Raw genomic sequence first — 15,145 nt, 5'->3', positions numbered from 1 at the left:
GTTCACCTTGGCAGAGGCCTTCAGATAGATATGGGAAACACCATCACTTAGAACCATCTATTTTCTCTTTATCCATCTTCTTAATCTTTCCATGTGATTGGTTGACTCCGGTTATGATGTCCAGAAACTATCTGAGTAGAGCTCTGTCAATTTATATGAATTTTAGTATGCTTGAGTGTAAACTCGTGTACAACAATTGGAATTTCGTATCAGGGTTCTTCCTCTTAGAGTCAATAATTGTATGCCAACCGAGGAGGTTCTTTAGTGCTTTCTAATATTTTGCCTAAATATCTAGAGTCTGGAGTATTGGTTTTGTGGGTACACCTCTGGTAAACCCTCCCGAGTTTATAACTCGGTATTTTTATTTTCTAGAATAAATTTGCTCGAGGACTAGAAATAATAAGTCTGGGGGTATTTGATAGACACATTTTTGTGTCTAATATGTCTCAATTGTATGTATTGTTAGTGCTCGATTTTATATTTATTGTGTTATTTTATGTCTTTGTAGGAAATTTTAGAGAAATAAGCCCTTGCGGCGAAGTGGGCTCAATAAGTGATGTTTTACACCCCGGAGAGAAGTACTAAAGGCACCCCAGAAATGCACCGGAGGCACCCCAGAAATGTACCGGAAACATCCCAGAAATGTCCCGGGGGAACCTTGAAAAAATTACTATTTCCACCCAAATTACTATTCGCACCCCAGCACTTTGGATAAGGGCGACCTTCTTCCAAATTCAAAAAAACAAATTTTGGCGGGAAGATATTTTTCTCTCTGGCAGAATTTTCGATTGATTTTTGCTGGTGTTCTAGGGAGATTCAATGGCTGAAATTTGGTAGGATGTTGTTAATTAGCCTGAGGAAGATATTGTGGGTATCTAATTTGTCTGGAATTGGCTAGGGAAGCCACGAGCTCAAAACAGAGCTGCACGTACAGGGAAGAGACAATCTCGAGTTCTGGAAGGATTTAAGCGTGTTCTGATGATGTGTCAAGGTTCGAGCAGCACTATGGGTTATGAATAAATGATTTGGAACGTGCTGGGGGACATATAACGCGTGAAGAATCTATTCCAGGAAATTTCTGTTCGAGAAAATAAAGAAAATATTCCGAGTTATGAAGATCTTTTACGAGTTATTGAGAAGGATTCGGGGCTCCTGTTGAGTATAAAAAGTCTTCTGGGGTCAATTAGAAAGGCTGTAGAGTGTTGGGAGGAGGGAAGAGAGCTAGCAGAGTCGAGAATCATCAACTCTCTCTGCTGCTGCTGCTGCTGTTCTTGATGAAGATGAAGAACGTGAAGGACAGACTGCTGAAGACAGTCGTTTATCAACAGTGATAAGGGCAGGCGTATTGTCGGTCGTAAAACGCGTCTACGACATCTTTCTCCTCTTATCGTTTTCGTTTTGTAACGGTGAACAGCGCCTTTGCAATTGTTATTTCTGTTGCAATTTTTCTGTTCACTTGTTTTACTCCTTTTAATCAGCTTTTTGAGCTTAATACATGTATTTTGAGATTATGATTAATATGAGGAGCTAAACTCCAACACTGGGGTGACGGAGGAAGCCTTATTTCACACTTGGGTAATTATATTTAATTATTTTCATGACTTTTGCACTAATTTTAATTGAATTAAGATTTTAATTAATTATTTGTGATTTTATTAGATGGAGCATGCTTAGTCCTAGGGATTCTTGATGCGCCATGCTTACAAAATACAAATAGTATTTTTATAAAATCTACTTTGGCAATAAATTAGAGTCAATATATTTTATATATTTTTCGAGCTTTTATTGATAAAAGAATTATTATTTGAACCTTAGAAATGAATTTGGCGGAATCCTAAGCCCTAGTAACTCTCGCACCATTGTCAATATTTTTGTATATATAATATTTATTAAATCTAGAAATCGTTTACCTTCACAAGTCTGATACGAATCTATTTTTACCACTATTACTACAAACCCGGAAAATCTATAATCAATCATGAACTTCAAAACGACGTTCTAATTCCATGTCTATGGACTTGTTAATTTCGTCAAGAGTCTCTTGTGATGCACCAGATTTTTCTAGCTGCTCGTGTTGCTTAAAAAGTTTTCTGACATTAACACGCTTTCCACCGTTTTGCACAATCTCCTCTTTTGGAAAAAGTGAAGGAAAAACACGATGAAGAGGAGTAGGTCTTGATTCAGTATGATCACTCTTTATCTACAAACTCTTGGTCCTCTGAGCAACACTAGAAAACAATTGATCAGAAGCATAACTATCCTTCCATCCTCGTGATTTTTCACTCACATGACCGTCATAAGGTTGTTGACATGTATGAGAATATCTATAAGGTTACGTGGAATATTGATCATATACAAAATATTAGTTTTGAGTATACCCATAGGATGGTTGGTAGTTTTCATATGAATGAGATTGAAAACAATATTGATTACCATTGTTGTATTTGTAATCTTTTGCTCCGTACATGTTATTTCCGTAAGGAAACATGATGACTCACAAAGAAAAAAAAAATCTAAAAAAAATAACAAATCAATTAGCAACTGCTCCCCGGCAGCGACGCCAAAATTTGATGGGCAGTCGTAGGCACAACAAATTAATAAATATATTTCCCACTAATTAACTGGTAATATAGAGGTAGTAAGAGATCGTTCCCACAGAGAGATGTGTAATTGATAGGTTATTTGAAATAACAAGATAAAGTAAATAACAAAGGGGGGTTTTGGTTGTAAGATAAATAGAAAGACAATAAGACAAATATCGAACCACGTTACATCTTGTGTCTCATGATAACTTAGAAGCTTTACATTATATTTGTGTTCTTCGTTATTATTTCGATGTTAGATATCATTTATTACTTAGAACTATCAGTTCAAAAGAGGTATCAATACTTCTTAGTATCAGATACTCTGAGCTGTATACATCACGTAGGCTACGGGAAAACGAATAGTCACAGTTTCGCGCCCACCGTGTTTTTCTCAAGAACCTGAGTTTAGACACAACTTTATATTTTACTTATACATATTCTAAAAGGAATGGATTTGTGTTTCAGCGATAAATCTCACTCTCTAGTGATTCATTCATCCATTATTTGTGTATGTTTTTTGAGTTCATAGCTTCCAAAAGCGTGCCTAGTTGCATAGCCACAAATTTGTTCAAAACATATACTCGCAAAACGCCTAAATGTTTGTTTTATACTAAAACATCCTTTCTTAAAAAAAGTATCTCAGATCTGAAAACCTTTGACTGACAGAGGAATCTCAGTAGAAGGTTAAGGATAAAAGATCTTCCAGCCTTGTTTTTCGCAAGATCTGACACTCTTTTTCATTGTTTTTCAATGTTTTAAGGTTGTTTTTTCCAAGGGTGTCATAAGCATTTAACACCCGTCTGTCAAAAATATTATTTTATTCTTTTTTCTGAAAAAGCTTCTTAGCCGTCTTCTATGTCAGGGCATTAATTACTACTTTTTACGAAGACACCCAAGTAACAGACTTTCTTCTGTGAACGCAGGGTATCAAAAGCCGAAGGTATGCTGAAATAAACTGATGTACCAACAAGCTCACGACCAGCTATCACAATAGTAAGATCCTAAAAGCCGTCTCAAGAAAATCAAAGGAATGAAGTGGAGGACGGAAAAAACGTAATAGCAAGAAGAACAATTGATAACAAGTCACCTATTCATGCTGAAGGGATGGGGCATACATCTCAAGCTCAACCAAATCCAAGGTTCCCAGACTCACCCTCCGCCACAGAGACGTGAAAAGGGAGATATCTCAGGAAAACGAAGGGTGGATCCCAACCCACAAAAGGAGAATCAACCTAAGGGAGCAATGTGACCGCACCATGACCCAGAAGAAACAGATTCAACGTACAAACCCTCTCAGTCCTGCTACGAGGACGCATTTTCCAAAGATCCTCATAATGTGAACATGGTCATGGAGAAAATGGAGAAAATGCGGAAGGAGATCCAAGGCCTAAAAACTAGCCACGTAGGCGCAAGACTAGAAGAATTTCTACAAGAAGCAACCACGTCCCCAATATCTTCTCGCATTTTGAGGGAGTCCATCCCTCTGAAATGCCGGGTACCTACGTTCCAAGCATACAATGGTACCTCAGATCCCGCAGCACACCTACGTTATTACACTCGTGTTCTTTCCCATTAGGAGAGAAACGAGGTAGTACTATGCAGATACTTCCCAGCAAGCTTAACGGGATCATCACTATCCTGGTATAACAACTTACCGGAAAACTCAATTGACTCCTTCGAGCAATTGTCCATGGTGTTTTTGGAGACATACATGTACAAAAACAAAGGCAGGGTTAGACATGCTATTTTCTTTAGCTATCGGACCCCGGGAAATACTGATGCAGTACACATACATGTGGCAAAAGTCATGCCAAGAAATTGGGAAAGTCAATCCAGAAATTAGCATAAACTGCTATAAGTACGGACTTGATAGAACCTCAGACATCTTCGTGGAGCTTCACAACAAAGCCCTGGATTCTAAAGGAGAACTCAGGGTTGTACAAGACCGTTTCATCAGACTCGAAGAAATTCAGAAGGACAACCTCAGAGCACAAGCAAAGACAACAACAGCTCCATAGAGAACTAATTCTCTGGAACCAATTCTGGAGGTACCTAATCGACAAAACGAAGCTGGGGGAAAAGACAGCTCTCGAGACAAGCGATCCAAACACAGAGATGGAAAAAGAGGCAAAGGAAGAGAAGAATTTATGGATAAAGTGTACACGAAGCTGAATACAACTTTCTGTCACATCCTAAGCAAGAAGGGAGCAAAGCCATGCTTTCCTTACCCTAATAGTAGGGGAAAGCAGTATGAAAGGACGAAGGAAGATAAGGGGTACTGTGCATACCACCAATACTATGGACATACCATTGATACATGCTACCACCTGCACAACGTGATTCAAAAATTCATCGACGAAGGAAAATTCATGGAGTACGTACAGCTGCAGCCAGCGGAGACTGGGGAGATTCCAAAGAAAAGGGTAGAACTACCCCAGGACGGCAAATACATCAACATGATCACCTTATCCATCGGTGGTCAAGAAGAAACGCTCGAAGATATCCTCGAGTTGTCTCGAAACAAAAAAAATTTGAATCCCATGAGGAATTCAAACTAAGCGGCCTACCCACTAACACTTGGGAGGAATGGATGGACACGCCATTAACCTTTTCGATAAAGGATGTCAACCAGGAAGTCAAAATGCACAACGATCCACTAGGGATGACCCTTTCAATACACGGATGGAATGTTACGAAGGTTCTCGTGGACGGGGGAAGTTCGTTAAATGTGTTATTTTACTAACCATACCTACGCATGGGACTAACAGCGAGCAAATGGATTCTTCCACCTGCACAATATATGGTTTTCACGGAGCAGTCTCTAGACCAAATGGAGAATTTTCTTGCAGGTACATACAGGACCCTTAATAACCAACACACGCTTCTGTGTGGTAGAAGCACCCTCGCCCTACAATGTGATCATGGGCAGGCTATGGGTCCATAGATTACGAGGAACAACTTCGACGTATCACCAATACCTACACTTTCCTACACCTATGGGTGAAATGAAAATCAAAGGCAACCAGCAAGACGCAAGGCTATGCAATTTGGCGTAAATCAGGCTCAACGAAGAAAGAACTACTGCTCAACAGCATGAAAGAAAGAGATGCAAGGCAAATACCAAGGAAGTGCATGACGCAGACCCCTCAGCACCCAAAGCCGTCTCAGCACCGGAGACAAGCACCTCCGCCAGTCCAGGCGCAGATGTATCCGCCAAATGACAATTACATAAAAGCACTCCTCACATCTACTCACCAATAGAACCAACAAAGAAAATCAACATCGGAACGGAGGCAGAACCAAAGATGTTAAACATCAGGACTTTGCTTGAAGAAGAAGAGGAAGTACAACTACAAAGTCTACTAATAGAATATGCGGATGTCTTTGCATGGTCAATGGAAGACATGCCAATAATCGATCCAAATTTGGTCCCACACCACCTTCGGCTCAAACCGGATATCCTGACTGGAATTGAAGATCCAAAGAGAAAAACCGATTTTTTAACGAAAAGCACAGGCAACTTTACAACCTTTGCTTTGCTAAAAATGACCTGAAATATATTGTTCCTTTTAACACTTGATATTTTTCTATGATCTGTAATCTTTCCAATGAGCCATTATTTGTCTAGTTCTGACGGGAATTGAAGTTCCAAAGAGCAAAACCGAATTTTTAACGAAAAGCATAGGCAACTTTACAACCTTTGCTTTGGCAAGAATGACCTGAAATATTTTGTTCCTTTTTACACTTGAAATTTTTCTATGATCTGTAAGCTTTTTAGGGAGACATTATATGTCTAGTTCTGACTAGAATTGAAGGTCCAAAGAGCAAAACCGAATTTTTAACGAAAAGCATAGGCAGTACACGCTTTGCTTTACTAAAAATGAACTGAAATATTTTGTTCCTTTTTACACTTGATATTGTTCTATGATATCTAATCTTTGTAATAATCCATTATTTGTCTAGTTCTGACTTGAATTGAAGGTCCAAAGAGAAAAACCGACTTTTTAACGAAAAGCATAGGCAGCTGTTCACGCTTTGCTTTTCAGAAAATGAATTGAAATATTGTGTGGCTCATTAGAAATATTACATATCATATATAGATATAAAGTGTAAAAACAAAAACAAAATATTTCAGGTTAATTTTACGAAAGAAAAGCGTGTAAAACTGCCTATGCTTTTCGTTAAAAATTCGGTTTTGCTCTTTGGACCTTCAATTCCAGTCAGAACGAGACAAATAATGGCTCGTTAGAAAGATTACATATCATATAACAATATAAAGTGTAAAAAGGAACAAAATATTTCAGGTTAATTTTACGAAAGAAAAGCCTGTACAGCTTATGCTTTTCATTAAAAAATTGGTTTTGCTCTTTGGATCTTCAATTCTAGTAAGAACTAGACAAATAATGTCGCACTAAAAAGCTTACAGATCATAGAACAATATCAAGTGTAAAAAGTAAAAAAATATTTCAGGTCATTTTTACCAAAGCAAAGGCTGTAAAGGTTCCTATGCTTTTTGTTAAAAAGTCGATTTTGCTCTTTGAACCTTAAATTCAAGTAAGAACTAGATAAATAATGGCTCGTTAGAAAGATTACTTATCATAGAATAATATAAGGTGTAAAAAGGAACAAAATATTTCAGTTCATTTTTAGGAAAGCAAAGCGTGTACAATTGCCTATGATTTTCGTTAAAAATTAGGTTTTGCTCTTTGGACCTTTATTCCAGTCATAACTAGACAAATAATGGTTCAGTAGAAAGCTTACATATCATAGAATAATATCAAGTGTAAAAGGAACAAAATATTTCAGTTTATTTTGTGAAATGCAAAGCGTGTACAGCTGCCTATGCTTTTCGTTAAAAAGTCGGTTTCGCTCTTTGGACCTTCAATTCCAGTCAGAACTAGACAAATAATGTCTCGCTAAAAAGCTTACAGATCATAGAACAATATCAAGTGTAAAAAGGAACAAAATATTTCAGGTCATTTTTACCAAAGCAAAGCGTGTAAAGCTGCCTATGCTTTTCGTTAAAAATTCAATTTTGCTCTTTGGACCTTCAATTCCAGTCAGAACTAGACAAATAATGGCCTATTACAAAGATTACATATCATAGAACAACATCAAGTGTAAAAAGGAAAAAAATATTTTAGTTCATTTTTAGTAAAGCAAAGCGTGTACAACTGCCTATGCTTTTCATTAAAAATTTAGAAGAATGAGTTTCTGACCTCTCCAGTGGGTTTCAAAATTTAGCAAAATCTACTGCACTCTTGGGTTGGAAGGATGAAATAATGTCAGAGCTAATCTTGGAGATTGTGATTGCATTGTCGGTTCATCCTTGACTTTAGGTTATTTGGTACCTAGACTTTCTGATTGCGATGATGATATGATGTGGATGCTTGTATGGTCGACATCTCCCGGAATCGCTAGGTAAAGTAGACGAGTTGAGTGGCATTGTTTTGCCGACATGCTGCAAACAAGTCTCCAAGGACTTCATTCCAGGCGACATCCTTCGAAACATCTTCTGAATCTTGGACTATTGTATCGAATAGGATGCGTTGAGCAGTCCCCAGTTACACTTATGTCTGGTCATATATCTGATGGCGTAGTCGGATATGTGAATCTCTCTGCGGCGTGTTTTTGGAGTCTTTGATGCACGTGTAAGGCTTCATGTTGAGAAATTCTCGTGGCTCGTGAAGCATCGACAGTGACGATGTTGACACCAGAAATAACCTGGTTGAGGGAAGTAAAGGCATCTCATGCTGGTAGTTACCATGTGTAATTATCCTGAGTCTATTTTGTCGTGGAAGATGTGGTTTTACTGCATTCACTGGTAAGGTGGTGATTGCGTTTAAACTTCTAAACCTGAAGGAGGCTTCAACCCCCAAGTGTAGTCTACTTTGACTGTACCACCTTGAATCCATGCCACTGGGATTTAATACAAGCTTATTGTACTCTCCTAGATGCGATGCTGGGATGCTTGGAATATCACATGGACGAAATATTCTTGATAACGAAGAATTAGAAGTGAGAAAGTTACGTTTGTAATCGTGGCTCCCATGTTTCTTCAAGAAAAAATAATTCTTCAGCTGCATATTTGGAGTTATCTCATGAATTTTTGATTATTTTCAGGGATGGACTGCGATGAGCATTCCCCAGTCGTACTTTTTTTCAGTTACTGAATTTGTTTTCTCTGAGTATGATTGGGATCCGTCGTGGCCTCGTAAAGTGTTGCAGGCGCATTCCAGCAAGAGAGATGATGATATCCTTCCACTACACCTTTGAAGAGTAGATGACCTTGTCGTGGATATGACTTTCTGGTTGACCGTGTCTTCTGAGATTTGATAGTGAAAGGTTTCTGTGTAAATCCTCAGTCCCCAAGTATGGTTTAAATGTTTCTTTGTATCGGTTGTTGCTATGGTTAAGCTCTGGATGGTATCAACAAACGAGCAACAACGGTTCTTGGCAGCGACTGTGATCAGAAAAGACTGCATTCTTGTGGGAACAAAAACAAGTTGTCTGGTATTGCATGGGCGTCCATGGAAGCAAACAAATTGGCTGGATGAGTAAAACTATCCACGACCACGAGCTTTAGAGGGATGAGACAAAAAGTGGACAAAACTATGAACCTTGGATGGCTGCGATCACGATCCTTGACAAGGAGGAGTGTGGTGGCTACGTGCACGAACCTTGGAAGGAAGGAGTGTCGTTGAAGCGGCTTTGTCTCCTGAAAGGACATTGAAGCGTCTCCTGAAGCTAACATTGAATCAGCTACTATATAGAATGTTGAAACGACTTCTGAAGTGAACGTTGAAGTGGCTGCTGGAGCGAACGTTGAAGCGTCTCTTGTAGGTAACGTTAAAGCGGCTTCAAATAGTGTTGGTCGGAAAGTCGTGTTTTTCTCTCATACGAAAGAATACGCTTCTTCTGTTTGATTTTCCTTTGCAACTCTCAGAGCCTTGACAGTTACAATATTGAAGTCGGAGGCCGCGTTAATCAGTGTGATGTCAAACTCGACATCTTTCAAGTGAACAATGGTTAGGAGTCCCAAATTTCATCTATCAATCATGCTTCCCGGGAGAGGTTGGGGTTTGGGAACATCTTCCCTGGCTGGAAACAACTGCTTTCTTGATGTAGTGCGGTTGAGGTCTGCAAATATGTCTTGACGTTGCGCCTTGGAGAAATATAAATTCTCACTTAAATGTTTCATCATAGACTACACGATTTTATGGGCGAAGTCCCCATAAATCACGCAGCTCCTGGCGGGAAGAGGGTCTCCGTGAACTCAGAAGGGTTGTTGATTTTCTTTGCCTCGATTTTGGAGAAGTCTTTCATGATCTTCACATGTGATTAAATTGGATTGTTAATTCACTTCCACTGGGCGTTAAAGAGCAACGCGAGCCTCTTCATCTATAGATGCGCGTCCTGCTGAAGTGCCTGCGCCGGATGTTAGAAGTATTCCTCGTCAGCTCCATCTGTGGTTGATGTGACTCTTGTGGTGGCCGCTCCGTTAGTTCCTTGAGGAAAATATGTATCTTTTTCTGAGTTGTATCCATGTCTCTCGGATCCTTACGAGACCCTTTTGTCATTTCCATCAAATTAACAGTGGTAAGAGAAGGTTTACTTCTTCTGGCTCCTCCAGTTTCTCGTGCTAATGGTGGAGGAGCAGCAATTCTGGTGACGGTTGGAGCTGTCACACTTCAAGAAATGTTGGGAGTGGCAGAACCGGCTCTGTCTCTGGTGATTGGCGGTGTAACACTTGAAGGAAAATTTTCCGCGCCGCTGGTGTTAGAAGGTGGCGTATTAATGCCACTGGAAGGATCGTTAGTACCCGGGATGATTTCAGCGCTGGTGCTCTCAGGGTTTGTTTCTGATCGGACCTGAGTTCTACCATCTTGAGATCGGGGTTGAAAAAAGAAATTGGAAATTGATATTGTAACCGAGAGATTAATCTCCCACCGTGGTCGCCAATTATTTGTGGGTGAAAAACGTCTCTTCTGATTTTGGTAATTTCGTGTGAGTGCGGGTGAGAAACGAATCTAAACCCAAAACAATGTACTGCACGTGAGTATTTTTGATTCGAGAGATCAATCTATACAACCCTGACCTAAACCAGGAAATAATCATTCCATGTTTGCTTCCGTCACAAAGGGAAGGAGAAGGGTTGGTCTTAGGGAGGGAAGCGAAGAAAGTGGCCAGAATAATTGATTCTGGGAGTGTGGGTGTTTTGCGACTTGTATCAGAAAGTGAAACACTAGCTGATTGGAAAGCTAACAAGTGATTTCTGAATGTTGTATTGTTCTCCTGACCAAAAACTTGTTGTTTGGTGGAAAATGGGTGAGACATATTTATACAAGTCACAACAAAACGTACCCTGGTCTCGTAGAAAGTGGAAACGTTTGAGTGGTGGAAGAAAAAGTAACGCGTAACCGTCAAGGGTTATGCTTCCATGATGAGGGAAGTGAATTCATGTAACCTTCATTCATTATGATTCCATGATGAAGGAAATGAATTGGTTACACCGTTGCTATTACCACCACTAATTGCCTTACTCATGACACTTACTTGTAACAGGCGCATTGCACGGTGCACGCTATAAACCGCCAGACCAATACCCTGATAAGTATCCCCCAATTTGTGACATGTTTTGATGTCTCGAGTGTTTTCATGGAAAACGTGTAGCAGGTTGCTAAATGTGGCATGGTGGCATGCCAACGTCCATGGAATAAGGACGTGCTAGTAACTGTGGCATGGTGGCATGCCAGTAGCCGTGGCATATCGATGTGCTGGTAGCTGTGGCATGGTGGCATGCCAGTAGCCGTGGCATAGCGACGTGCTGGTAGCTTTGGCATGGTGGGATGCCAGTATCCATGGCATAGCGACGTGCTGGTAGATGTGGCATGGTGGGATGCCAGTAGCCGTGGCATAGCGACGTGCTAGTAGCTGTGGCATGGTGGCATGCCAGTAGCTGTGGCATAGCAATGTGCTAGTAGTTGTGGCATGATGGCATGCCAGTAGTCTTGGCATAGCGACATGCTCGTAGCTATGGCATGGTGGTATGCCAGTAGCCATGGCATAGCGACGTGCTAGTAGCTGTGGCATGGTGGCAAGCCAGTAGTCGTGGCATAGCGACATGCTAGTAGTTGTGGCATAGTGGCATGCCATTAGTCGTGGAATAGCGACGTGCTAGTAGTTGTGGCATGGTGGCATGCCAGTAGCCGTGGTATAGCGACGTTCTAGATTAGGGTTTGCCGGCATGCTCTCTCAAAAGTTGCCAAAAGCTTGTTCGTCTGGTGGCTAACTTGGATGGCCGAGATTGCATCTCAGGAGGAAGGGTAGCCGTTGATTATGGCTACCTTCTGTTGCGCCCGGAAACTTTGTCTAAATTAGGGTTTGGTATGTCGAAACCTAATTAGTGCCCTTTACTAAAATTGTGGTAGAATTATCATACGAACTCGTATTTTAACGGTCCTCCCCTCCATTATGATCGGAAAAAAAATTCCTATCTCCTCGCACGAGAATATTTAGGCTTTGAGATCATTTAAGAGGTAAAACATCCAATCAGTAAAACCCAGGAAGAATTCATGAGGGATGTTGCGGGCCCGGGGTGGCATAGTTTTATGCCACGATTAGGAATCAGGGTTTTATCCACTTCCACTAAAGCATGTCCGTGCCTAGAGTTCAGGCTAGTCAAATTGAAGTCCGTTGTGAAGCTGGTCACGCATAGATAGTGGGATGGAAAGTTTTAGCATGTTGTCGCGGTAAGTGGCGGTTTAGCATGTTTGGCATGCGCGTTTAGCATGTGTGCCTTGTATGCGCGTCTGGCATGTTTGGCAAGCCATTAACATGTGGACACGGTTTTGGGAAACCAGCTTTAGTAGGGCAAGTTTCCTGGTTTCGGGCGAGGTTTTGCACCTGCTAATCCATGACGGATTACCTAGTTTGCCTAGGCTTGATTTTGACAGGCATGGCCAAGTATATTGCGTGAGGTGGATTAATTTCAACAAACAAGGTCTGATATACTGCGCAAGGCGTGAAACCCTAACTTTTGCAAGTTAGTCAGGGTAATTCATTGAATTCTATGCGTTGAGACAGAGTTCTTTTAAGTTCAAAACCAGAGAAGAGCATGCTTTTCTAATTGAATACCTTATGCAAAGATCTTATCCTTGATACTTGGAGATTCGTGCTACTCCGCTGCGAGTGAAAATAAATTGTCATGCCATATCAACATTAAGGATTCAGCCGGAGAACATAGCATAGAAGGAATTCAAAGGAACTTATATTAAGTGAATATGGGCAAGGCGCCGAAATTTACAGAACGTCTGGGATGGTTGCTACATTCGCCAGTCTGTATAAATTTCATGTAAATTTATTGAATGGCTCAATACATATGTCGGAGGAGAGGTCAGCACTTACGGTACCGGTTCTTTGCAGATTGTGTCATATAAGATGCAAAGTTTTACAATTTTAACAAGCTAAAAACCACCATCAACAAGGAGTTTATTGAAATAAAGGAGTTTTCCTTGAAGTGAAGGAGTTTCCATAAGATGAAGGAAACAATAATACTAATAATAATAAAACAAGGGCATGTGGGACCGGCTTGGGCGTGGTCGGCTGGCTAGGGCCCTGTCCTGTGAGTTTTTCCCTAATTTTATGTATTATTTCATGATTTGAAGGAATTTTCATAATTTGAAGGAATTTTCATGATTTGAAGGAAATATCATGAAATCAAGGAATTCCATGGGATTAAGGAAACATAAGAAATAATAATAATAAAATATGGGCATGTGGGACCGGCTAGGTCATGACCGGACGGCTATGGCTTGGTCCCACGAGTTTCCCTAATTTTATATTATTTTCCATGAATTGAAGGAAATATCATGAAATTAATGAGTTTACATGAAATGAGGAAAATAATAATAAAATAATGAGGAATCATGAGTTGTGGGACCTCCATGACTAGGGAATAACCGGCCAGCTAGTAGACACAGTCCCACGACACATTTTCCAATTTTACATTATTTCCTTGATACGAAGGAAACCCCATGAAACTGAGGAGTTTCCTTAAAACGAAGGATACTTGTCAAAATCAAGGGATTTTCATGAGATCAAGGAAAATAATAAAAATGTGATAAAATATAAAATTGGGCGTGGGACTGGCCGCGACACGACCGTCTGGATGGTGGACCCAGTCCCCCATCGCCTTGATTAATATTTTATTATTTATTATTTTCTTCCTATTTTGCATAGGTTCATCGTTCCTTCGTATTTTGGAATGCTCATTCGTGCATTCAGATGCTCGTTAGCACATCATTGCTGAATACACTTGCATCATTTTAGTCGGGGCTTACTCGATAGTGGCTCAGATTCCCGTGTGTTGAATATTTATTACTAACCCATGGAATTCTGCCGGGAAGAACCATAAGTTGAAGTAACGAAATATTATGAAAACGTAGAATATTTTTCAAGGATTCAGTTAATGAATCTAAAGATTTAGGAATAATTAATTGACGGCTCTATACTAGTAAGATCGTCTATGAGCATTAATTATTCAGAGTGATATGAGCTTGTTGAAGCGTCATATTTCCTTTATATACTGAGGGAAAACATTGATACATCCTGAAGACGTTATTGCTCCATACTAGCAGGCAAGCTGCCCAGGAGACGTCCAATCTTTCGATTCTATATAGAATTAATTACTGAAATTGTTCAGTATTTATGAGATATGATATTGCATCAGCTGAGAGACTACACATCTTCATACATTCTGAGAGAAAGTATCCTCAGTCAGAGATTCTTGTGGCATGATCTTTCATACTTTCGATAAGAGACATGAGTCTCAATACTCGTCTGATTGCTGGATCGGGGGCAATACAATTATGGGTTTACGATTTCAGCCCTTTTAGAAAATCCACCATATAAATTAAGTCCCCTTCTTAGTGAGGAACAGTCATATTCCTCAGTCAGCACTAAATGGTGATTTTCCAATTGCAAACAATATAAGTAATTGAACTTCGTCGTAAAATAAGACGTTACCGGATTTTCGATAGTACGAGCAAACCACAGCTTGAACGAAGATCCCAGTGGCATGATAAAGCATCATCTATCGATCATAAAATGGTGTAGCACCTCTGATTTGGTGATGTAACCTTGGTCGGTTTAGGATTTATGGGTACGGGCCCGAAAAGGAAATCCATGTGAATTTAGGTTTTGGAAATAAAATTTATATAGAAGGGATTATTCTTTTTTTTTTTATTATTATTATTTCACCTACACGACCACCACCTTCATTTGTTCATCACCCTCACGCCATCAGGGAGGAGAAGAATTTTCACCAGATTTTCCAGCGCCGCCGACTGTCGTCACCACCGTCCGATCACCGTCCAACCATATTCCGGACGGCGCCGACCTGGTACGCGATTTTTTTTCCTGAATTTCATGAGTTGTTCTTGTCTTGATCAAGCTAAAATTATATACTTGTGTATATATGAGTGTGAGTTTTGTATAAAACCCTTGTTTTTTGAAAACGTATGTTCGTTTGATCTTTAGTTTAAGAAATCAGTAATAAT

Source organism: Papaver somniferum, unplaced genomic scaffold, assembly GCF_003573695.1.
Source record: "Papaver somniferum cultivar HN1 unplaced genomic scaffold, ASM357369v1 unplaced-scaffold_76, whole genome shotgun sequence".
Taxonomy (NCBI): Eukaryota; Viridiplantae; Streptophyta; class Magnoliopsida; order Ranunculales; family Papaveraceae; genus Papaver; species Papaver somniferum.
This window is presented reverse-complemented; position numbering follows the sequence as displayed.